Source organism: Mustela nivalis, assembly GCF_964662115.1.
Source record: "Mustela nivalis genome assembly, chromosome: 16".
In the NCBI taxonomy this organism is placed as follows: Eukaryota; Metazoa; Chordata; class Mammalia; order Carnivora; family Mustelidae; genus Mustela; species Mustela nivalis.
Window position 1 is genome coordinate 27,956,317 of NC_139035.1, and position 25,273 is coordinate 27,981,589.

Genomic DNA, 25,273 nt, shown 5'->3' on the forward strand with positions numbered 1-25,273 from the left:
ATAAAATCCAGAATCTTTATTTTTTTTCTTGCCAAATAACCATATTACCTTTCTTCTAAATAGGCACAGTCTCAAGGAACAAATTATTCTCTGTAATTTATACATTTACTCTAAGTGGGGAGTTCAAAGCACATAAATGTTTCTCATAGATTAGCTTTTATTGTAAACACCGAAGTAATTTTCAAAGCTGCTTTTCTCCTTTTTCTGCCAAATGTTTCTGTTTAATTATATTATTAAAGTGAATTCTGGGAAGCCCCTTGGCTTTAAACCTGTATTTAACTGAAATATTGATGAAATAAAGTTTAACTTTAGCATCCTATTTTATAAGAGAACCTTGAGAGGGATTTACCACTGAGGTATAACTATTCTTAAGGAAATTATATTATCTAGGTTGCTTGTAATGGAAGTTGGGTTATTTGCTTCACCTAAACAGGGAAGTTGGCATGTTTGCCTAGCAACAGCCGCTAAAACCTTCTGTTGTGGAAGGTTCCCTAGGAGGGATAAGAAGGGAGGAGGAGGAAAAACCGGAGGAGCAGATTAATGTTTTTCCTAGCAGGGGAATGAGGTCTGCCTCATTGGGGAAGAAAAGGCTATCCTAGAAATAGATATCCTTTAGATTAGCGTACACTAACCTAATCCCTCTGTGATAGCCAGTAGTTGTAGGATTGCGGTTACTACTCAGAAGGTTGAGGGAAGGTTACAGATTCGGCCCACTTCAAAGGGAGTTAACTCCAATCAACACGAGGGCACCAATAGGTCTTCTAAAAAGAAGCTGAAATCTGAGTGGCAGGAGGGTGACAGCGACTAAAAAGACCGGCGCCCAGAGTTTAGGAAGGTGTGTGATCTGTATTTTACAAATAATATAAAAAAAACACTGTTATAACGATCGAATTTATGGACTTAAAGGCAGGAGCTTCTCTACATAAAGGACTGTTCTTGGTCTTGGTGAGGTCTGCCGTGAAGAAAGGACAAGAAAGCGTATCTGCTCTCTTGGCCAAGACCTGAAGCAAAAAAGAAAAGGGGGGGGGGATAAATGCAGGAGTACTAACTGGGTGTTTCTGTGAAGACCTCCTCTACTCTGGACGGTTTATCTTGAAATTAGGATTGTGTGATACGAGAGGAATTCCGTTTCTCTCCCTTCAAAGCACGGGTTTGGTGAAGCGCGCTTGTCTGAAGGGGTCTCCCGCTTCCCCAAATCAAAATGGCTTCTTTTCCAGAAGGGAGAAGAAACTTTGTCATCGCAAGGTTAGTTTTGAGATCCAGGAACTCTTCCACGGGCCGAATCTTTCCGTCCCCCCCGGCCCAGACCGCTCTCAGCGTTCCCTTGGGCCTGAGGAGACATTTGGGGGCAGTGAGTGTCCAGGCCCTCGGGCGGTCTCGCCGCGCGGGGAAGCTGAACTCTCTTTGGGAGTCGGTGAGAGCGGTGTCCAGGGCCAACCTGGTGGGACCCAGAATGCGGACGACGCGAGATAAGAACAAATTCTTTCGGAGGAGGCTGGGGGAGGGGGGAATGTGAAAAGGAACCGGAGTAGAGGGACGGGAGCTGAGAAAGCCTAGGGACGAGCGAGTGCGGGGTTCGATGGAAACGTCAGAAATTTCCCAATCCTCCCTCGCCGTCTGTCTGGCCGCTCGCCGCTGGGCGCAGAGGCGCTGGTGGGGGAGGGCCGGCGGACCGCGGGACCAGTTCGGCGGCTCCGGGTGTGGGTGCGCCCCGGGGGTTGGCGGGGAGCGTCGCGGGCCTCCCTCCCGGGCGTTGGCTGCGGGTGACTCAGAGCTTTCCTCCCGCGCCCGCCCCGCCCCTCCCATCCCGTCCTTCCCTCCCTCCCTCCCTCCGTCCCTCCCCTCCGCGCGCCCCGCCCCCCGAAGGAGGGGCCTCGCCCTCGTCCCCGCCCCAGTCTCCGGGGCGGCCCGGAGCCCGAGGAAGAGGAAGGGGACGAGGACAACGAGCGACGGGGCGGAGGAGGAGGAGGAGGAAGAGGAGGCCGACCAACAAGATGGCCCCTGCTGCAGGAGCAGCCTCAGCAGCAGCAGGTGGGAGGCTGGAGGCGGCGCTGGCGGTGGCCACGGCGGCCTTGGCCCGGCGGCCTGGGACAGAGTCAGAGTCGACGGTGGCGGCGGCGGCGGCGACGGCTGCCGCGGCAGTGGCGACGGCCGCGGGGACTCGGAGCTGAGAGGAGCTGCTGCTCGGACCAGCGCGGTGAGCGAGCGGCGGGCGGCGGCGGCGAGGGGAGCGCGGGGCAGCCGCCCGGCCTCCGTCGGGAACAATAGGCAGCCGCGGCGGGGGAGAGGCCGTCCTCGCCCGCCCTCCGCCCCTCGGCCGTAGCGGCCGCCGCCTCCCCACCCCACCCCCCGGCCTCGGCCCAGCCGGCGGCGGCGGGGCTTGTCAGCGCCCGGCGTCCTTAGGCCTCAGGCCTCCGAGCGCGGCCGCGAGGGCCTCGCCGGGTGGGTAGGCCGTGGGGAGGTGCGGACGCCGCCCCGGCCGAGGGGAGGGCGCGGGAGACTTCGGCCGGAGGGAGGGGGCCAAAAGGCGCCCAGCTCGGCGGTTACTCCGAGGGCCTCGGCGGGCGGAGAGTGCGCGCAGGAAATGCTTTTTGGACCCCCCCCGGTCTGTGGGGGTGGGGAGGTGAAGGCGTCTGTAAACTGGCACCGCCTCCGCCTCCCTGCACTCGGGGCTGCTCCCTTCGCTGACCCCTTGCGCGCTCGCCTTCCTCGACCCTGTGGGTTTCACGGTGTCTGTTTCCGTGAAGCTCCTGGAGATCGGGCCAGATGGTCTTCTTTCTTCCTGATGGCGATAGGGGAATCGTGTATGCGGGTGTCTTTTTAAAAAAATTTTACGTGCAACAGCAAGAAACATGCGAGGTAAAACGCGATTATCGATAAGGGCTAGGGAGGGATGGAGGGCCGAGGGATGTTCTTAAAACATCTCTTGGCATCAGTTCCCTCTAAACAGCAGTTACGACCACGTCCCGGGTGAGAGTGAAACAAGGGCTCTTTTGGAGCAGTAATAATATAACTCTTGACATCCCAGAATAGTCCATGAAACTGGAAACAAAGCCACTAACTGGCAACGCGAAGACAAATGGTAATGTTTGAATAGAACTTTTCTTCAAACGAACCGTTTTGAATTATTAATGTGCCGCATAAGAAACAACAACGTTAGCCCAGAATGGACTCAATGAAGCATTTCTTCAGGAGAGAATTGGTTCTTCTCCAGGCTAGAACTTCTTGTGTCTTGTCTCCTGTTCTAATTTTTGCCTTTCAGTAATTTGTTCTAAGACTTAACCTTTCCTTTGAGTTTGAGATGTGATTTCTAACGCAGATTTTAGTAAGATTTCAAAACTTTTTTGTAACTTTCAAAAACTACAAACAACTGTTCTCTTTTGAGGGTTTTTAGGCTTTTGGAGGAGCAGCTCTTTATTGCATTTGCCCTCCGTTAGTGGTGCCTGTAACTTCAACAGTTAACTGCGACTACTCCTAAATTTAATTTTTCGAGACATCTACCTCGTGTATTTCCAGGTGGGGGGGTTGGGGTGAGGTGATTCAAGTTATTTCTATTCCAGTTTCTACCCAGGTGTGCAGAAATTTATATTAAAAGTGTTTGGATGCATCCAGGAAGATTGCTTTCTACTATTTAATGTTCAGTTGCGAGGTCCACCTAGTTTGTGTTCTTAAAAGGAAGATTGAAGATGCCAGTTAATATCTTTCATCCATTTTTAGGGTAAATTTCTGCTTAGAATTGTCTGTGTTGTAATTCAAAGCATTTTTAGGTTATGTGAAATTTAATGAGTGGAGCTAGTCCTTAATTCTTTCAGAAGAATTGACAGTAAATACATTAGCACTTGAACAAAAATGGAGGTTGAAGTATCTTATTGTTGTTTAGGTTTGAAATAAAGTGGAAAAATACAAATAACTTTCATTTTATGCCTAGCACAAATAATGTAGGTGTTTTGACTTTAAAGTGATGGGGAAAGAACGACTTTAACATGGCTTCAGCAAATGTGAATTTTCAGGGAGTAAGTTTCAGAAAGGACACTTCTTTTTTGAAGTGCTGAAACCCATAAATTTTTTTTTTAAAGATTATTTATTTATTTATTTGACAGAGAGAGATCACAAGTAGGCAGAGAGACAAGCAGAGAGAGAGAGAGAGGAGGAAGCAGGCTCCCTAGCAAGCAGAGTCCGATGTGGGACTCCATCCCAGAACCCTGAGATCATGACCTGAGCTGAAGGCAGAAGCTTAACCCACTGAGCCACCCAGGCACCCCAAGAAACCCATAATTTTTTTAACGCTTAATTTTCTTGGGTCAACACAAAGTGCACGTAAAGTCTAGCTTGTAATGATGCTTATATTTATATGTGACCCTAAACCCATTAGAATGTACAAGTTTGAGAATTTTAAGTGGTTAGTTTGCTTTGTTATGAAAAAAAAATTCTTCTTGTTGTATGAAGGACTAATTTGCCTCATACTTAATAACATTTCCCTGAAAACAAAAGAGATTTTTTTTAAAAGATTTTATTTATTTATTTGACAAAGAGAGATCACAAGTAGGCAGAGAGGCAGGCAGAGAGAGAGAGAGGAGGAAGCAGGCTCCCCACCAAGGAGAGAGCCCGATGCCAGGACCCTGGGATCATGATCTGAGCCGAAGGCAGAGGCTTTAACCCTCTGAGCCACCCAGGCGCCCCAAGATTTTTTTTTTTTTTTTTTTAAAGATTTTATTTATTTGTTTGTCAGAGAGAGAGTGAGCGAGAGCGAGCATAGGCAGACAGAGGGGAAGGCAGAGTCAGAGGGAGAAGCAGGCTCCCTGCGGAGCAAAGAGCCCGATGTGGGACTTGATCCCAGGACGCTGGGATCATGACCTGAGCCGAAGGCAGCTGCTTAACCAACTGAGCCACTCAGGCGTCCCAAGATTTTTTTTTTTAAACATTTTTATTTGTCAGAGAGAGAGAGAGAGAGATGGGGAGCGCACACGAGCCTTGTGGGGACAGGCCGGCAGAGAGAGATGCAGACTCCTGGCTGAGCAGGGAGTCTGATATGGGGAGGTGATCTTAGGACACTGGGATAGGGATGAGCCAAAGGCAGACAGGTAGTCAATTGGGCCACCCAGGGGTCCCCAAACAAAAGATTTTTAAATGTTAAGGTTTTGTATTTGAAATTGGGTGTTAACAATTTATGGTTTGGGTCTGGGTCCCTATTTCTGTTTAATGTTGAAAAACCTTTTAAAGACTTCTAGTTTTAATAGGTGTCAAAACTCTTTTAAGATATCCCTGTATCATCATATTTTATCAGTGTTTATTCTGATAATTTCAGTTTCTCAAGTAATATTTAAGAATTTCCTTGTGAGATTTTGGAATCATAGCTTAAGAATAAGAATTGTATTTTCTTGGTAATATTAAAAGTTAATATATATGATTAATTTGAAGAATTTGAGTTTTTTCTACCTAAAAATTTTATAATTTTTCAAAGCATCTTTGTTGAATGAGTAAAAACATTCACATTTAATTCTCCTATTTAGGCTATAATATTGGTGGTATTGTTCTCACTTTATATATGAAGAATCTGAAGCTAGGAGAAGCTATGTCACTAGCAAAAAGGCCACATAATTAATAGGTAAAAGAGCTTACTCAAACCCAGGTCTTGTGGACAAATTAGATGCTTTACTACTGCCACCATGTGTCTCAAGGTTTAACTTTGAAGCCTTTCCTATGTTGACGGATTTCCTTGTTTTAATCAGCAGCTGTGCTTTGTAATGCTGTACTTGCCTTTAGCCCTAATATCTTTCTATTAACATTATTTATACACTGCCAAATACTCACTTCTAAGTTTGAGAAAGTAATTATTCATGTGAATTACAAATGAAACACTTATTTTTGCTTTTAGTAAATTTAAATGTGGTTGATCTAGAAACTCATACCATTTACATAGGACATATTTGTTGTATTACTGTAATCGTTTCATGGCTGTAATTTGCTATGTAAACAGTTGCTAAATTGTGCCTGTGAAATACTTCATGGAAATTTAAAAATGCTTTTAGTAACATTCAGGAATGCTCAAGTTGGGTCAGCTAACATTTGAAATTCTCCATTTATAATTTTTTAAGGCCATAAACCATTTAGAATTCTGCACCATTTTTTCGTCTCTAGATCTTGGGGTTGAAAATGGAATTCTCTGGAAGGCTAGGCAGTCTACTCTTGGATATATCTTGAGAGTGGTTGGCACTCAACACAGTGAAGAATAAAGAATACACTGATAAATGATCCTTGTTTGGTGGATACCTCGGAGCAAGATGTTCTTTGGCAGGGTATACTGACTTGCTTTAGCTTTGGCCCTGTCAATGCTCAGGAGTTCAGATATTCTTTGGGGTTAGATTCAGATGTATTTAAATTCTCACATTGGCCTGCATCAAAACAGTCACAGTAGATTTCAAAATCAGCCTGTTTTTGTAGGACGTTTTTGGACGTTTTTGAAGACCTTGTTCTCTTGTTTAATCCTGGAGTCTAGGCTGGATTTGGACTAGCCATAGAGGTTGTTACGCCCTAAGAATGATTTTGTCTGGCGTAATACAAAGGAATTTTTCTTATTCCAACGTTTCTTAGATTCTGTGTATTTTTAAGTGAGCAGTTTACTAATCCTAAATATTATGTTGCCTTATATCCCCAGGACATACAACTTTAGCATATTTATTTATAGCTGTTATTGGTCAAACTTGTGCCTGTTCACTTCTTACATAATATTCTTGTTTACCCTTTATGTAATTTAGGCACTTCTTATTAGTTCACAGTGTTTTCCTAATTGGTTGAGGTTTGGGAAAAGAATTTTTTTTTTTTTTAAGATTTTATTTGACAGAGATCGCAAGTAGGCAGAGAGAGGAGGAAGCAGGCTCCCTGCTAAGCAGGGAGCCTGATGCTGGGCTCCATCCCAGGACCCTGGGACCATGACCTGAGCTAAAGGCAAAGGCTTTGGCCCACTGAGCCACCCAGGAGCCCCTGGGAAAAGAATTTTAGTAAAAAATTTTAGTTGACCTTTCGTGCACAGTTGAGCTGACTGAAATTGTGACCTGCGGTAGAGGAGTGAATATTTTAAGGTTCATCTATGTTTTTCTTTGAGATTATTAACAAATCTATGTCTTATGTCAGCAATATTTTGATGTTAAGCATTTTAGCACTGACGTTAGTACTCATCACACTGATTATTACTGTGAGTATATGGTAATAATTTAACTTGTAATGCATCTAGAAATCTCCAAGATCTAAATAGCATTTGAACATGGTGGCAATGTTTGTGAAGAAGAACTCTAAAGAGGCCATTGTATACATATGTATTATATGTATATTATATATACATTATATATATATATCTATCTTGACATAAACAACTTTTTAATTAAGGTTCAGGTCATTTAACATAAAACTAGTAATTTTAAAGTAAGCAGTTCAGTAGCAATATAGTCACAATGTTGTGCAGCCACCACTGTCTTAATTCCAAAACCCTTTGATCACCCCCAAAGGAAACTCTTTACCCATTACGCAGTTATGCCCCCTTTCACCTCTCCCCCTCGTCCTTAGCAAGGACCATTCTACTTTCTGTCTCTGTGGAATTAACATAAATTTATATTGAGTCAAGATTAAGAAGCAGTATTATGTATAGTTGAAATTGTAGGAAAAAAACTTCAGGATATGATTGTTAGGAATCAAAAACCACCTCATTCTTTGCATGCTTTTCTTGAGTACAGTAGGCAGACTGCCAGGGACTCTTTATGGAAGAAAAGTTGAAAGTTTTCTTTGCAGCTTTAATTTTGATGATTCCAAAGGAGTTCTACTCAAATTCTCAGACTCATTTGTATTTCCTTATTGGGTTATGAGAATTAACTAAATTATGATGTTCTATCAGATAGGAGCAGCTAAGATGGACTTAGTTTGGGCTCTACTACTTGTTTGCCTTTTGGTTTCTCTCTCTCTTGTTTTTTCCTCCCCCCTCCCTTTTTTTTAGATTATATTGGAAAATGATCGTTAGGTTGAAATTCCTTGATCTTTATGAATCTGACTTTGTAATTATTTTACTCAGCTAATCTTTGAGAATATTCGGAGCTGTAATTTACCTGACACTCTGCTTTTAATCACATGTTGAATAAGTATTAAAAACCTAGGTTTTGGCTCTACCTGACTCCCTCCAAAAACGTGACACTGTTACAGAACCAATTGATCTGTAGCTTTTTTTGCTTGGTTTAGTTTATGGATTGAGGGAGAAAATTATTAAGCTTTCTTTTCTGGAATAATGTGTAATGCACTTTGACCTCTGAAATTTTATTTATTTTTAAAGTAATCTCTACACCCAACATGGGGCTCAAACTCAACAATCCCAGGATCAAGAGTCACACACTCTACCCACCAAGCAAGCCAGACAACCCTTTTTAAAAAAAAAATTTTTTTCAGGTCACCTGGGTGGCTCAGTGGATTAGGTGTCTGCTTTCAGTTCGGGTCATCATCCCAGGGTTCTGGGATTGAGTCCTGCATCCAGGTCCTTGCTCATCAGGGAGCCCTCTTCTCCCGCTGCCTGCCTTTCCTCTTGCTTGTTCTCTTTTTCTCTCTCTCTGTCTGTCAAATAAATAGAATATTAAAAAAAAAAAAAAGTTTTGTGGTTTTTTTTTTTTTTCTTTTTAGTAATCTTTACACCCAAGATCAAGAGTTGCCTGTTCTTCCTGACTGACCCAGCCCAGTGCCCCAGACTTCTGTAAATTTAGGATTGCTTAATTTGAAGTTTCAGTTTCGGGCTTTGGAAATACTCTTATCCTTTTGTTAAATTCAGAATGGTACTCCCTCCCCGCCCCAATTAAATTGAAATCTTTAAATTTATGGTGATAGGCGCAAAACAAGTTTCATGTTATTAGTAAAGATTTGTAATGAATTACAGGAGATCTAAGTGAGGCAGAAAATTTTAAATTTTGATATTAATCTCCCTCTCCCCCCCACTTTTTTTTTTTTTTTTTAAGATTTTATTATTTGAGAGAGAGAGAGAACACACAAGAAGGGGAGGGTGAGAGGGAGAAGCAGACCCCCACCGAGCAGAGAGCCTGATGTGGGACTTGATCCCAGGACTCCAGGATCATGACCCGAGCCAAAGGCAGTTGCCCGACCAGGCACCCCTCCCCCTCCCCCTTTTTAAAATGTGGTTTTAAATATTCATATTTTCTTAGTTGTTTTCAAATGTCAAGAGTTCTCCATCAGACTTGAAAACACTCTAAAACAAGCCCTCAGCAACCTCCAGATTACTCTTGATATCCTCTGGCCATAATCTTGGGACAAGAAGGGCATATAAAAAGTCACTTCAGTAATAGCCCCTTTTCAAGGGAAAACTTCGTTATAAGAGCAACTTAAAAAGTGATGAGAAAGAATTACTTACAAATACTTAAAATTAAGTACTTTTCTTTTTTTTTCCTTTTTTTTTTTTTAAGAATTTTATTTTATTTTTTTAAAGATTTTATTTATTTATTTGACAGGCAGAGATTACAAGTAGGCTGAGAGGCAGGCAGAGAGAGAGGAGGAAGCAGGCTCCCTGCTGAGCAGAGAGCCCGATGTGGGGCTCGATCCCAGGACCCTGGGATCATGACCTGAGCTGAAGGCAGAGGCTTTAACCCACTGAGCCACCCAGGCTCCCCAGTACTTTTCTTTAATAGGGGGACTTTTTTCAGAAAAGTATTAACTATAAATATTTCTGTATTTTTGTATATACCTCATTTATTTTTTATAGTAACATAGGAAAGCTAGTATACTAAAGTAATACATTTAATCATTGGGGTGCCTGGGTGACTCAGTCAGTTAAGCGTCAGACTTGGTTTCGGCTCAGATCACAGCTCAGGTCACAGCTCAGGTCATGATCTCCCAGTCCTGGGATTGAGCTGTAGTGTGGTTCCATACTCCATGTGGGTTTGCTTCACATTCTTTCTCCCTCTCCCTCCCATTTCATCCCTCCCCACCTATATTCGTCCTGTGTGTGCCAGCTGTCTCTCTCTTTCAAATAAATAAATTCTTAAAAAAAACAAAACAGTACATTTATCGTTAACATCTTTAAGTGAAGTGATGTTTAGAGATCTATACTTAAAAATATGGCTTAGTGGAAGATTTGTGAGTGAAGTAGGATTATTGGATTCTTAGCTTTATTATAGAGCAGTAGTTCATCTCTCCAGGTCCCAGTTTAGAATAAGAAGTATACAAAAAAACTTTTGTTACAAGATTAATGAACCAGATCATCTGCACTAAAGCACTGATTTAGTTGCTCTCTTGGTTTGTACATAATTCTAATAAATTTGATTATCTGTTCTCTAATTCCATAGCAGATTAAAAGGTGCAAATTAGCTGTGGGAGTAGAGGCACTATAGGTAAAAGGGACAGGAAGGGGAGGGGTGTACAGAAAAAAACCATGTTAGCTTGGGGCCATTTAATACAGGGACAACACCTCAGTAGACTGAGTGTGTCATTTAATTATTATGCTATATAACTTATTCCTTTTTTTTTTTAACCTATTCCTGGTGATAAATTCATTGTAGGAAAATTCAGTTATGTTCATAATTTTGGAAGTCATAAAAATATGTACAGAGTATATTAGAACACAGGCTTTGGAGTCTGATATCTATGTTCCCATCTTTTATCACTTAAGCTTTATGATTCTTCATCTCTAAAATCAGAAATGATAATACCTTCCTTTATTTTTTTTTAAGATTTTATTTATTTATTTGACAGAGAGCAAGATCACAAGTAGGCAGAGAGGCGGGGCTGGGGGGCGTAAAGTAGGCTCCCTGCTGAGCAGAGAGCCTGATGTGGGGCTCAATCCCAGGACCATGAGACCATGACCTGAGCCAAAGGCAGAGGCTTAACCCACTGAGCCACCCAGGCGCCCTAGATATACTTTCCTTTTAAAGATTTGTTTTGGGGGTGCCCGGGTGGCCAGTTAGTTAAGCAACTCAATCTTGATTTTAGCTCAGGTCATGAGACCTGAGTCCTCCCCCCCAGGCTCCTCCCTCTGCTCCTCCCTGATGCTAGCACACACATCTGCATGAACATGTGCGTGCATGCTCTCTCTCTCTCTCAAATGAATGAATGAATGAATGAATGAATGAATAAATGAAATCTTAAAGATTTATTTTGAAATTTAAAATGAGATAACATACATCTTCAGTATAGTACCTGATACATAGTACTCAGTCAATAAATAGTTTTCCTCCGTAAATTCTGTTTAACAAAAATCATTTTAGAGGGACGCCTGGGTGGCTCAGTTGGTTAAGCAGCTGCCTTAGGCTCAGGTCATGATCCCAGCGTCCTGGGATCGAGTCCCACATCGGGCTCCTTGCTCCGCAGGGAGCCTGCTTCTCCCTCTGACTCTGCCTTCCACTCTGTCTGCCTATGCTCGCTCTCGCTCGCTCTCTCTCTGACAAATAAATAAATAAAATCTTTAAAAAAAATCATTTTAGAAAGATATTCATCTAGACTATTTGAAATCGTTTTGCTACTGAAGCTACGTATAAAGTTTGTGTAGTTTAGGATTAAATGTATGTGTATTTTTTTTTCCTAAGGTTTTATTTTTAAGTAAACTCTACACCCAGTGTGGGGCTTGAGTTTACAACTCTGAGATTAAGAGTCATATGCTATATGCTATACAGTGAGCTAGCCAGATGTCCCTGTATGTGTACTTTTGAAAGTAGTGGTCAGAAATGAGATACCAGGGTTGCCTGGGTGGCTCAGTGAGTTAAAGCCTCTGCCTTCGGTTCAGGTCATGATCCCAGAGTCCTGGGATCGAGCCCTACACCGGGCTCTCTGCTCCCCTGCTCCCCCGCCCCCCCTCCCCTGCCTGCCTCTCTGCCTACTTGTGATCTCTGTCAAATAAATAATAAAATCTTTTAAAAAAAAAAAAAAGGAAAGAAAGAAATGAGATACCATTCTCATTTTCTTCCCATGTCAGTCTTTCATTGATATGGATCTGTGCTATTCCTTACTAGCCATTAGCTACAAATGGCTACTTAAATATAAAATTTGTAATAGACTTAATTTTTTTAGAGCAGTTTTAGGTTTATAGAAAAATGTCCTGAAGGTAAAGATTTTCCGTATACACCTTCCCCTTATGGTTACTTCTGTTAACATCTTGTACTAGTGTGCATTTGTTATAATTGATGATCCAATGTTGATAAATTGTTATTAACTAAGTTCCATAGTTTATATGAGGATTCACATTTTGTGCTGTGTAGTTTCCTGAGTGAGATTGTCTTCTTTCACTTAGCAATGTAACATTTAAGGTTCTTCTATGTCTTTTTGTGGGGCTTGATAGCTCTTTTTTTTTTTTTTTTTTTAAGATTTTATTTATTTGTCTGAGAGAAAGAGCTTACACAAGCAGGAGGAGCAGCAGGCAGAGGGAGAAGCAGGCTCACTATGAGCAAGGAGCCTGATGCAGGACTTATGATCCCAGGACCTGACCTGAGTAGAAGACAGATCCTTAACTGACTGAGCCACCCAGGTGTCCCTAGCTCATTTCTTTTTACTACTAAGTAATATTTCATTTTGTGCATAAACTTAAGTTTTAATTAATTAAAATAAAATAAAATTTAAAATTTAGTTCCTCAGTTGCACCAAGCCACATTTCAGTGATTCAGTAATCACATGTGGCTAGTGGCTACCATACTGGAAACTGAAGACAAAGAACATCTCAGGAAGTTTCATTGAAAAGTGCTGATGTAAACTATCCTCCGAAGGTCCAGTTTCCTGTTTATGTTCACTCTCAGAGAAAACTTACTTCTTTCCATGATCTCAGTTTGTCCTCAGGCCTACATTTTCTGTGCTTTGTTGCTTGTGTCACCGGCAGCCCTGAACTTTACATAATAAACTTTACCCCCTGAATGAAACAGTCTTACCAAATAAATATTGTCCATTAATGGTTTCCATGATTTCTTATTAGAGTATCATCTTTTACTCCATTTTTTGGTGTTCCTAAAATCTAGAGTCACCTTTTCTTGTCTTTCTCTAAACCTTTCAAATTTATTTATCAAGGATATACAGGTCTCAGAGCTAATAAATGGCAGTATTGAGATTAGAATTTAGATCTCCTTAACCTAGTTCTCTCTTGGGCTCCGCAGTAATTGGGGTTGCCTTTACAGTTGTGTTTGAAGTTACAATCACTTTTGAAAGAGATCATTGGGAACCATTTAATTATATACTATCTAATTTTAAATAGTATATTTATAGTCAACTATAGATTTAATAGTTAAATTATTCTTATTCTTTAATTAGAATCTTAAAGAAGAAAATTATCTCATTTAGCTGATTTCTTCTTATAATTCAGTTATGATGGGAAAATATTTTTGAGTATGAGTCATTTTCAATAATGAAAATTAATTTCCACAACTAATTCTGAATTGGCTAGTAAGGGTGAATAGAATTTAACTGAACATTATTGGCATCCAGAATTCCGTGTTGGCACTTGGCTTTACACTTGGGTTCTATTCATACTACATTTTAATCTGTAAAATCCAAATTGGTTACCACATGAACTTGTATCTTCCTTAACTCACCTCGGTGAAGTTTCCAGAGCTTGAGAAATGGAGAACCTTATGTCATTGTCTTTTGCCCCCCCCCTTTTTTTAAAAGATTTTATTTATTTGACAAACAGAGATCACAAGGAGGCAGAGAGGCGGGTGGGGAGGTGGGGGTGGGAAGCAGACTCCATCCCAGGACCCTGAGATCATGATCTGAGCCAAAGGCAGAGGCTTTAACCCACTGAGCCACCCAGACACCCCCCCCCTTTTTTTTTTAAATAAATAAGCTATAGCTCTGCTTTTGCTGAAAGTAGCTATATTGTGTTTGGTCTTGATTTGACCTTCCCTGTATCAGTATACAGTCATGCTTGCTCAAAAGGCCATTTTTGTGGAGATGTTCTGTTAAAGAGTCTTCCATATTTAAGTGCTGTACTTTAAAAAAAAAAAAAAAAAAAAAAAAAAAAAAAAAAAAACCTTGGGTTTTAGCCTTCCTTTTGAAATGCTTTCCCTATAATTACTCTTTTAAAAGCCATGTTTTATGTGTCAAATTTTACATTAATTACCCCATTGAAGTTTTTGAACTGTTTTGATTAAACAGTTTTTGCTTGAATTTAGCTTTTCTTTAACTTTATCAGAGGCTTAAAAAATAAATGTAAGGTTCTCTATATATTTAGAAAATTTGAGTTATAGATTCTGTGGATTTACTCATTATCTGAGTCAATTTTTTCAGAAATGTGATTTTATTATGATAGGTCTGTAGGTATGCAGTTGATGAAAACCTGTTCATAAGAGCCCAGAAGGCCGATTTATTTTCTTTCTACTGCTATAAAAAAAAAAAAAAAAGATGGTTTTGTGAAATTAAAAAAAAAAATTCCTTAGGATAGATAGATCTCTAAATGCACTTAAGAGTAACTTAGAATATCACAAAGGCCAGAATAGATAATACTCTTATGAAAACATCATTGAATATTGAAGTAGTAGCACCTAGTTTCCTAATGATTGACATGCATTAGTTAATTCATTGTACTCTGTGTCAAGATAAAACTCAACAACTTCTTAGGTGCATAATGGCAAAATGGTTGGGGGGAGGGTGGAGGGAAAGGAAGTAAGTAAAACCTGTCAATAGGTTCTCCATATTTGGGAAAGATTTCGGGTTCAGTTGATTTTTTTAAAATTCTTTTTTCTTTTTAAAAGTCTTTTTTTTTTTTTTTTGGAAGATTTTATTTATTTATTTGACAGAGAGAGATCACAAGTAGGCAGAGAGGAAGAAGCAGGCTTCCTGCTGAGCAGAGAGCCTGATGTGGGGCTTGATCCCAGGACCCTGAGATCATGACCTGAGCTGAAGGCAGAGGCTTTAACCCCCTGAGCCACCCAGGCGCCCCTCTACATTGACATTTGAAGTCCATAGTTTACATAGGGTTCATTCTTGGTGTGGTATATTTAATGGGTTTGGACAAATGTATAATGACAAGTGTTCACAGTTACAGTATCATACAGAGTATTTGCATTACCCAGAAAAGCCTATTCATCTCCTCATTCCAACTCCTAGCAGCAAGTGATCTTTTTATTGTTTCCCTAGTTTTGCCTTTTCCATTGTGTCCTGTAGTTGGAATCATGCAGTAAGTAGCCTTTTCAGGTGTCTTCTTTCTTTTAGCAATGCATTTAAGTTTTGTCCATTTTTTTTTTTTCATAGCTTAATGCTGAATAATATTCCACTGTCTGGATATACCACAGTTTATCTATACTGAAAGACATCTTGGTTGCTTGCTTCCAAGTTTCAGAGGTTATGAATAAAGCTGCTCTAAACATCCGTTTACAGGTTTTTGTATAGTCATAAGTGTTCAGCTCCTCTGGGTAAATAGCAAGGAAAGTGACTGCTTGATAGTATTGTGAGAGTATGTGTAGTTCTAAGAAACCATCAGACTGTTTTCAAAAGTAGATGTCCCATTTTGTATTCCTACCAACAGTGAATGAGAGGTCCTTTTGTTCCACATCTTTGCCACCATTGGATGTTATATATGTTCTGGATTTTGGCCATTCTGATGAGTGTATAGTAGTATCATGTTGTTTTAATTTGCATTTTCCTGATGATTTATGATGTGGAGTATCTTTTTATGTGTTTATTTGGAATATAATTTTTAAAAATTTTAAGTAGCTCTCTGCCTTGCGTGGAGCCTAATGTAGGGCTTGAATTCACAACCCCGGGATCAAGACCTGACCTGAGATCAAGAATCAGACACTTAACCATTCAGCCCCCAGATGCTCTGGAATAAGATATTATATAATTGGAACCATACAATATGTAGTCTTTTCAGATTAGCTTTTTTTTTTTTTTCTTTTGAACATTTTATTTGTCAGAGAGAGAGAGTGCGTGTACACAAGCAGAGGGAGAAGCAGGTTCCCCTGTAAGCAAGGAGACTGATGCCAGGCTCAATCCCAGAACCCTAGGGTCATGACCTGAACTGAAAGTAGAGGCTCAACCGACTGAGACACCCAGGCGCCTCTCACATTATTAGCCTCTTTATTCTTACATTTTTAATCTGCCACTTCACTTTTAGTTTTCCTGGGTTATAGATATTTTTAAGGATGTGCTTAATTTTGGAAACATACTTTCTTCTAAATATTAAGTACCACTATTAAAAAGTTTGACTCTTTGTGTGGTGATACATCCTGCTGTCCTAAGTCCTAATGCCATTCGGCTTTATCTTTTATGTGAATTGTCCCAGCACTATCTTTAGGAATATGAAACTTGTTACAATCAGGCACAATAGTGATTTTTTTCAGTCCTTCAACAATTACTGAGCAAATATTACACGCCATGCAGCACACAACAGTATGGACTTTCTCATATAGAAAGAACATAGAATATATTGGAAACACAAGAGGAGTACCTAATACAGGCTGGGCTAAAAAAGGCTTCTTGAAAGAGCTTCCTGACCTAAGTGGGCCCTAAAGGATGAGTAGAGGTTTAAATTTCTAGATTTAGGGGAATACTTGAACCAAACAAAACCTAAAGTGAAAAAGAATATATTGTGTGCAAGGAAACCTTAATACTTTGGTAGAGAATAAAATATGAAGCAGCTAGTGATGAAAAGTAAGATTGGAGAGGTAAGTGGGGGCCACATCCTAAGATCTTTATGGCATGTTCAGGTACTTGGGATTGATCCTCTTCAGGCATCATTGAAGAAATTGTTGATGTTTTTTTAATTGAGGTATAATATATATGTAGGAAAGAGTAATAAAATCTTGGGGTGCCTGTGTGGTTCAGACTGTTAAGTGTCTTCCTTCAGCTCAGGTCATGATCTCAGGGTCCTCGGGTCCAGCCTGGGTTTGGGCTCTCTGCTCAGCAGGGAGTCGGCTTCTCCCTCTCACTATCTCTCTGTGAGCTCTCGCCTGCGCGCACGCTCTCTCTCTCAAGTAAATAAATAAAAATCTTGGGGGAAAAAAAAACAGTAAAAACGTCTTAGGGGCCCATCTTGATGACTTTTTACATACATACACTTGTGATATACCAGAACACTACCTAAATTAAGATACCTACCATTTCTAGCACCTAAGAATTCTTTCTTCTGTTTCCCAGGTAATACCCTCCCCACTGCCACCCACCTTAACGAACAGGTATTCTAACTTTTAGCACCATAGACATTTTGTTTCTTTTTAAATGAAGTTGTAAAAAGTATTCTTTTTCCTCTATAAATTAAATCCTTCAGTAGGTGCTATTTTTTATCTGGCTTTGTTCATTATGATTTCTATGAAATTTAGCTATATTATATGTAACAGATCAATATTTCTTTTTTTTTTTAATATTTATTTATTTGACAGAGAGAGATCACAAGTAGGCAGAGAGGCAGGCAGAGAGAGAGAGAGGAGGAAGCAGGCTCCCTGCTGAGCAGAGAGCTGGATGTGGGACTCGATCCCAGGACCCTGAGATCATGACCTGAGCCGAAGGCAGCGGCTTAACCCACTGAGCCACCCAGGCGCCCAATATTTCTTTTATTATTGCTATATTGTATTCCATTGTGTGACTTTGTCACAGTTTATCCATTCTACTGTAGCTGGAGATTTGGGTTGTTTCTAGTTTGTTTCGAGTTTTTTAGGAATAAAGCCACTATGAACTTTCTTGTATATATCTTTTGATGGACATAATTAGTCATCTCTCTCATATAAATACCCAGGAGTAGAATTTTTGGGGTCATTTGTAGACATTTGTTTGGCCTAAGTAGATACTGCCAATTTTCCAAAGTGAAATGTGCCAACTTACACTGCATTGTATGAGAATTTCACAGCTCATATCCTCTTTGGTATTGTTGTTTTAAAATTTTAGCCTGGGGCACCTCGGTGCCACAGCGGTTTGGGGGTCTAACTCTTGCTTTCAGCTCAGGCTGTGATCTCAGGATCATGAGATCAAGTCCCACGGCAGCTCGGTGCTCAGCATGGAGATGGTTTGAGAAGCACCTTACATTCATGCTCACTCTCTCTAAAAAAGAAATCTTAAAAAAAAAATTTAGCCCTTCTTATATATATGGAGTTGTATCTCATTGTCATTTTAATTTAAATTCCCCACCTGTGTAATGCTATTCTTTTTTTCTTTTTTTAAGTATTTGTTTTTTTGAGAGAGAGCACGTGAGTACCCACAAGCATGGGGAGGGGCAGGGGGAGAGGTAGAAGGGGGCTCCCCACTAAGCAGGGAGCCTAATGGGGGGCTTCTTCCCAGGATCCCGGATCATGACATGAGCCAAAGGCAGACACTTAACTGACTGAGCCACCCAGGTGCCGTGTATCATGTTATTCTATAACTTCAGCTGGCATATGGTATGCCTGTTGGCCATTTGGATATCCTTTTTGTGAAATGTTTGTTGAAGTCGGTTGTCTATTTTTTTTATTGAGTTTTCATGGAAGAAGAACATAGGTGAATAACCAGCAGCTGTGAGGAGAGTAGAGGAAGGCAGGAGCAAAGCTGGAAGCAGAGATCAGTTAAAAGGTTACTGTGTCATCCGGGTTAGAAGGCTATATATGCTCTTTGAGAGCAGGGTTGTTCTTTCTTTCAGGGCTGTAACTTCAGATTCTAGGCCACTGGTACATAGTAGGATTTCAGTATTTTTTAAGTGAATGAATATGGGTCCTCAGGAAAGTAGAGAAGGAAAGGAATATATAGATGCAATGATAACATTTTTTAATAAGAGTAGAAAACGATGGAATCTAGGATGATTGTCAGATTGCCAGATTTGTACATCAAGTGTCAAATTGGATAGTAGTGTCACCAAAGCAGCAAAGACTACAGAAAGAATTGCCATTTTAAAAATCAGGATACATTTAGTTACCATGTGACCTTGAGCATATTACCTAATCTAATACATTCTTCAGTTTCCTCAACTCTGAAATTAAGCTTTACATTGTGATTTCTAATAGACTACGTGAGATAATGCATGTAGAACACTTAGAGTAGTGCCTGGCACATAGAATGTACTCAGGGTTAGATAGAGGAACAAACAAAAATCTCTATCCTGTAGAGCTTACATTTTGGCAGTGGTGGGTATGCACTGTAAGAAAAAAGTATCGGATAGTGAGAAGTATTACAAGAAAAATTAATCAGGAACAAGATGGGAAGCAGCAGTTTGTGTATGGTGGTAGTGGGATTGGGGTTGAGAGATCAGGTTTAAATAAGTTAATCAAGTAAGGCCCTTCATTAGGGAATTCATAGATTAATGCTTAAAGGGAAATGAGGGAAAGGTTAATGATTGGGGGAATAGTGGGCAAACTGATCATAATTCTTTAGGAAAGCAGAGCTCCCTCTTTTTACCAAAAAGTGTAATTTAGTAGTAGTGATTACTGTTTATTGTGCAGCCCACATCAGTGAGACTTTCAGAAACCTTTTATCCCTTGCTGTCTGCAGCACATATAAATGTACTACGCAAACCTGAGCATGAATTTAATCCCCAGAAGGTCATCATTATGTGTTTTGAAAGAAGTGTTTTGTGTTTAATTCTGATATAGTAGCAACAAACCAGTAGATTCTCTGAAAGTAGCTACTACTTGGAGATCAGCAAAATATCTTCCTTTACACTTTACCTGTTCCAAATCACAATTTACCTGTTCCAAATCCCCTTATATATATAAATATATTGTAGCTATAATCCCCTGTGTTTGGAGTCATGTAACAGTTTGTCCATTTTTTTTTTTTTAATTCCTCAAAATGAAATTTTTGCCCAGGATAACAGTCTAGAAATAATCCACACCTCTTATTTTGTTGCATTATTTTTCAAGCATGTGCAACTGAAAATCACTCAACTTTTGTTTTCTGGAAATAGTTTAAATCCTTTCAGGCATAGTCCATAAAAATAAAGTAATGACAAGGCCCTTAAGCCTCAGCTCTTGGGTTATGTGGACAGTACATCTTATTAATACTACTATTACTGCTTTATTATTGTTCCAAATGTTCAATTAGGTCTCTAAAGCAAAGATTCCTTAGGTCAGAGTACGTACTCGAGCGTCATCCAGCTGTTGCATCCCAAGCGAGTTGCATATACAACTTACCTGTTCTGAATACATCTTCCTGTTTTCTCATTGTTGTCCAGTTCTAGAATCAGTCACAGCCCTGTGGTAGCCACCAAGGAAGTCAAGGCACAGGTTCCCTGAGAATAAAGAAAGAAGCAAGTGAAAGGAAAGAGGTGGGGTTTATGAGTGTGACAGATATGCTGCTTTGTTTTCTGGAGTAAAGAGGGGACTCTGTTCTCAAGTTTTGTTGCTGACACCTGTTTTTGTCCCTTCCAGTTCAATACCAGAAATCTGCTGATAGTCAAAATCCAAATGTCATCATTGCTTCAAAATGACTACATAAAGTCATTTTTGAAGCAATGATGACATTTGGATTTTGACTATCAGCAGATTGTTTTCTAACTGTGATCAGTTTAACTGGAGTGTTTTTAACAGTTTAAAAGTAAGAATGTTAAGGGGCGCCGGGCGGCTCAGTCCATTAATTGTCTGCCTTCAGCTCAGGTCATGATCCCAGGGTCCTGGGATTGAGCCCCACTTTGGGCTCTCTGCTCAGCAGGGAGTCTTCTTTCTCCGTCAAATGAATAAATAAAATCTTAGGGAAAAAAAAATACGAAAGTAGAAAAAAAAATCTAACAAATAATAATCTTGAATGAAAGAAGCCAAAACACAAAAAAATACATGTTGATGATCCACTGTATAGAACTTTTATTTTTATTTCACTTTATTTATTTATTTTTAAGGTTTTACCTATTTATTTGACAGAGGGAGAGAGTGAGAGATAGGGGCATTATCAGGGGCAGACCTTGTTCTGGGATGGTCATTTTTTGCAGCCTGGTGGCCTTGGCTTAGCAAGGGCAGCTGCTGGGTGACTTGCTGGCTGCGGCAGAGGCTTGGAGGCACAGTACAGCTACTCCTTCTGCCTTGCCATGTAGCACTGACCTGTGCCATTGGCACCTGTGACTACATGTAAGTGTAGTGAGCCTCCCAGGGACACTGGGCCTGGGTGCTACTGGGGAGAGGTGGCAGCCAGGTAGGGATGGGGCTGCCTGGAGAATTGAAGGTTGAGGGCACTAGCTATGTTCCTCCTTCAGTTTAGTCCCTGATGTTTGACCCAACCACCCCACCTATACAACCCTTTCACCCTGGGGTGACTTGAAGACCTGTCCCATCCCAGGGCACCCAGGGGCTGCTGACTGCCTCTCTAGGTCTCCCTGGGTTCTCAGCGCAGCAGGCACAACCTCTTTGCAGCCACCTTTGATTTGTTCTGTGGACACGAGAGCAGGCAGGTATAAGTAAACGCCTTGTGGCTTTTGCTGTTAGCTTTTTTTTTTTTTTTTTTTTTAAGATTTTATTTATTTGACAGAGCAGGAGTGCATAAGCAGGGGGAGCGGCAGAGAGAGCGAGCGAGCGAGAAGGAGACTCCCCATTGAGCAGGGATGTGAGGCTAGATCCCAGGACCCTGAGATCATGACCTGAGCTGAAAGCAGTTGTTTAACCAACAGAGCCCCCCAGGCTCCCTGCTGTTAGCTCTGTAAAAAAATCTGCATATAAGTGGACCCAGGCAGTTCAAACTGGTGTTCGAGGGTCAGCTATACAGGTCAGCTGTACAGGTATGCTTACTTCGTAATAATTCATTGACTTGAACTTCTTGATCTATATGCTTTTCTGTATGTATGCCATACTTCAGTATGTCTTGAGTATCTTAAAATATATATAAAATACTGTTTTAGTCCTCTGATTATTTTTGTGAAATGTTTAGTAAAATGTTCCTTGTGATTCTCAATAGAAACGTAGTAGTTGCTCTAACCTAATTAAAAAACAACAACAACAACCACAAAAAAAAAAAAAACCAGAGCTTAAACAGTTCCAGGGTTCCTGTACTAAATATACTTAATTTAAAACTAATGCTCAGGTTAAACCTAAAACAGGCACCATTTAATTTAGATTTTTATTTTTGGCTAAGTAATAAAATAATCATTAATAAATGCAATAAAAATTACAGGTGCTAAAAGTTGGAAGACTAATTACAGTGGAAAAAGTACAGGCTTTGGAGTTGGGCCAACGTGGGTTCAAATTATGACTAGGCCACTAAATCAGCTGAGTAACTTTCAGTTTTCTTTCTTTCTTTCATCAGTAAAGTAGAGGTGATCGCTGTCTCAGAAGGTTGTTGGGGGATTACATGAGATAATCTATAAGTGCTTGGCACCCAGATCTCACAGTGGGGATGGGGAGGAAATAGATTTGGAGAGTATGTAATGATGCTTTGGGTAGATAAAAACAAGTATAACCTGCTTAAGATAACTAAGGTAATGTTGTTAGGGAAAGTAGTCTTTCAGTTATAACCACTGAAGACTAATAACATCTAACTTATAAGCATATGAATCTATCAGCATTAAGAGCTAATAATGCTTCTCTGGCACATCAGGATAAAGAACTGTTAGCACAGATGACAAATGTATTAAGTTGGAATGTAGTAAAAAGTTCTAGATGGATTTAAATTGAGCCTAAGTGGTACGTGTTTTGTCTAGAGGATTTGTTGTCCACGCTGTGCTTAGAAAATGTTACCGTTGGTATACTTAAATGCTTTTCCCCTTAGTTACTATAAATTTATGCTGTAGGATTAAGAAACTAAATTTAAGCGTGTTGTGTTTAAGAAGGTACTTCAGTATATTAGTAAATTTTAGGGCCTTAAGAAAAGAGGATAGATAGATTCACTCTTGTAAAGGGTTGTAATTCAGTTGAAAGAACCTTTCAAACTCCATTGTCAATACTGCATTCAGTATTATTGTATTCTCAAAAGGACTGTGGTGCATTTTAAGTGTTATGTTGGTTGTTATGTCTTAATTATATAAATAGTTATCAGATATCTTTTTTGAAAAAATTTTTAAAAATTTTTATTTTTTTATTGACATATAATGTGTTATTTGCCCCAGGGGTACAGGTCTGTGAATCGTCAGGCTTACACACTTCACAGCACTCACCATAGCACATACCCTCCCCAGTGTCCGTAACCCCACCCCCTCTTCGTACCCCCACCCCTGACCTGACTAGCAACCCTCATCAGATACCTGTCCTGGAGTAACAAACCATAGGGGCTCAAAACAGTAACTATTTGGTTACACTTGGGCAATGTTTAGCTGTGTGGTTCTGTTGCTAGTCTCCACTGAGGCCACTCATGCAGCTTCAGTCATCTGAAAGCTCAGATTGGGGCTGATTGCTCTAGGGGTCTGAGCTTGGACAGTTTTTCTCTCTTCTTTTGGTCTCTCCCTTGGGGGCTAGTGCAAGCGAACTCACATAGTGGCACCATGTTGCAAGAGTGAGAGTAGAAGCTGCAAGGTCAGCTGATGTCTAGGCTCTGAAACTCCTCCAACATCACTTCTGCTGCGTCCTACTATTCAAAGTAAGTCAAGGCTACCCAGATTCAAGAGGTGGGAAAATAGACCCCCCTCTCTTAATAGAAAGAGCAGCAAAGTCAAATTACAGAGGGAGGAATTTTTGCAGACTAACACAACAAATGATTTAAAAACCTAAGGAGACAGTCTTAACAGTAGTAAAGTTAGACACATCATGGTTCCATCTAAACTCCACAAGCCCTCATTGGCTGTGAACCTTGAGAATATGGTTTAACGGTGATTTTCTCAAGGGTCCGATAATATTTTGCAAGATTATTATGATAGTTAAAATTAATGTACTTTTTAAGTTTTTAGAATATTTAACCCATAGTAAATGCTGTTATTATTTTAAAACAGCATTCTGTTTAAGTTTTCATTTGCTTATATTAAACCAATGAAAATTTTCATCAAAGATAGGGAAGCCAGTATAGCTTGCTAATAAGTGGTATTCCAGAAGCCCTTTGAAAGATAAAGTTGAGGGTTTTTCTCTCTTCCAGCTTTGATATATTAAGGCTTATTTGCTCATGTTATAAGTTGTTTGCCTAAAATAATGAAACAAAAACCTGGATTTTATATCTGAGTTTATAAACCTTGAGATATCTTTTCTCCTTCTTCCTAAATGGAAATGTGTATGTGTGTGTGTGTGTTCATTGGGAAAAGGAACTACCAAGGTATTTTTTAGATTGGGTTTATACCTCTTAAACTGGTTAATATTAAACAGTTCAGGGTATAAGAATACTTGAATTTTTAAACTTTTAAAAATTTATTTTTGTTTTTTAAATTTTAAGCTTATACTGTCTGGTATATTAAGTTTCTGTTTTGTATGTTTATGGGAGTAATTGTCTAAAATTGGCATCACTTGCTACCGATGTAAATTCACATTTTGGCCTCAGAGAGTTTGTTATTATGCTGCCGATGTCAGAGATCTTTTTTTCCTGCAAGTGCCTTAAGGTGGAAAGTAAGATTATTGATTTTTCTTCTTTTTAATTTTCTAATTTTTATTTTCTCTGGTTTATTTTTTATTTATTTAATTTTTTGTCTTATTCTTTTTTTTTTTTTTGCCTTATTTATTTGTTTTTTTAAAAATTTAATTCCAGTATAACTAACACAGAGTGTTGTATTAGTTTTGGGCATACAATATAGTGATTCAGCAGTTCTATACATTACTTAGTGCTCATCATGATAAACATACTTTTAATCACTTTCATTTATTTCACCACTTCCCCACCCACCTCCCTCTTCTTTTTATTTATTTATGTTTTTAAAACATTTTATTTATTTGAGAGAGCACAAGTGGGGGTAGGGGCAGAAGGAGAGGGAGAAGCAGATTCCCTGTTGAGTGCGAAGCCAAACTAGGGACTCAGTCCCAGGATCCCAGGATCATGACATTAGCTGAAGGCAGACACTTAACAGATTGAGCCCCTCAGGCACCTTCCCTGTTCTTTTTTAATACAGGCTTTAAGAAGTTAGCTTCCCTCTAAACCTTGCTTTAGGTGTATTTTACAAGCATTTGTGTGGTGTGTCTTCATTTTTATTCATCTTAAAATACTTTCTAATTTCCCTTTTGATTCCTTCTTTGACTTACTCGTTACTTAGGAGTATGTTATTTAGGGGTTCCTGGGTGGTTCATTTGCTTAAGTGTCTGCCTTCAGCTCCAGTCATGGTCATGATCCTGGGGTCCAGGGATTAAGCCTTACTTCTGGCTCCCTCCTCAGTGGGGAGTCTGCTTCTCCAGCTTCTTCTACCCCTACCCCTGCTCATGCTGTCTCTCACTCTCTTGCACTCTCTCTCTCAAATAAATAAATAAAAATCTTTTTAAAAAGGAGCATGTAACTTAATTTCCCTTTTCGTGAGTTCCCCAGAATTCTTTCTGTT

General features: G+C 40.0%; 1 protein-coding gene across 4 annotated transcripts in view; it reads left to right on the top strand.

The window, feature by feature from the left end:
* Nucleotides 1-547: 547 nt before the first annotated feature.
* The window catches only part of RC3H1 (ring finger and CCCH-type domains 1), an 83,536-nt gene continuing 58,810 nt past the window's right edge, over nt 548-25,273 (top strand). The window contains exon 1 of one of the 4 annotated variants that reach the window (XM_082704394.1): nt 548-835. The gene's annotated coding sequence lies outside the window, so the exon portion shown is untranslated. Of the gene's footprint in view, nt 836-1,887; nt 2,198-25,273 lie in introns of those variants that run through there. The other 3 variants (XM_082704393.1, XM_082704396.1, XM_082704395.1) reach the window with 3 other exon arrangements.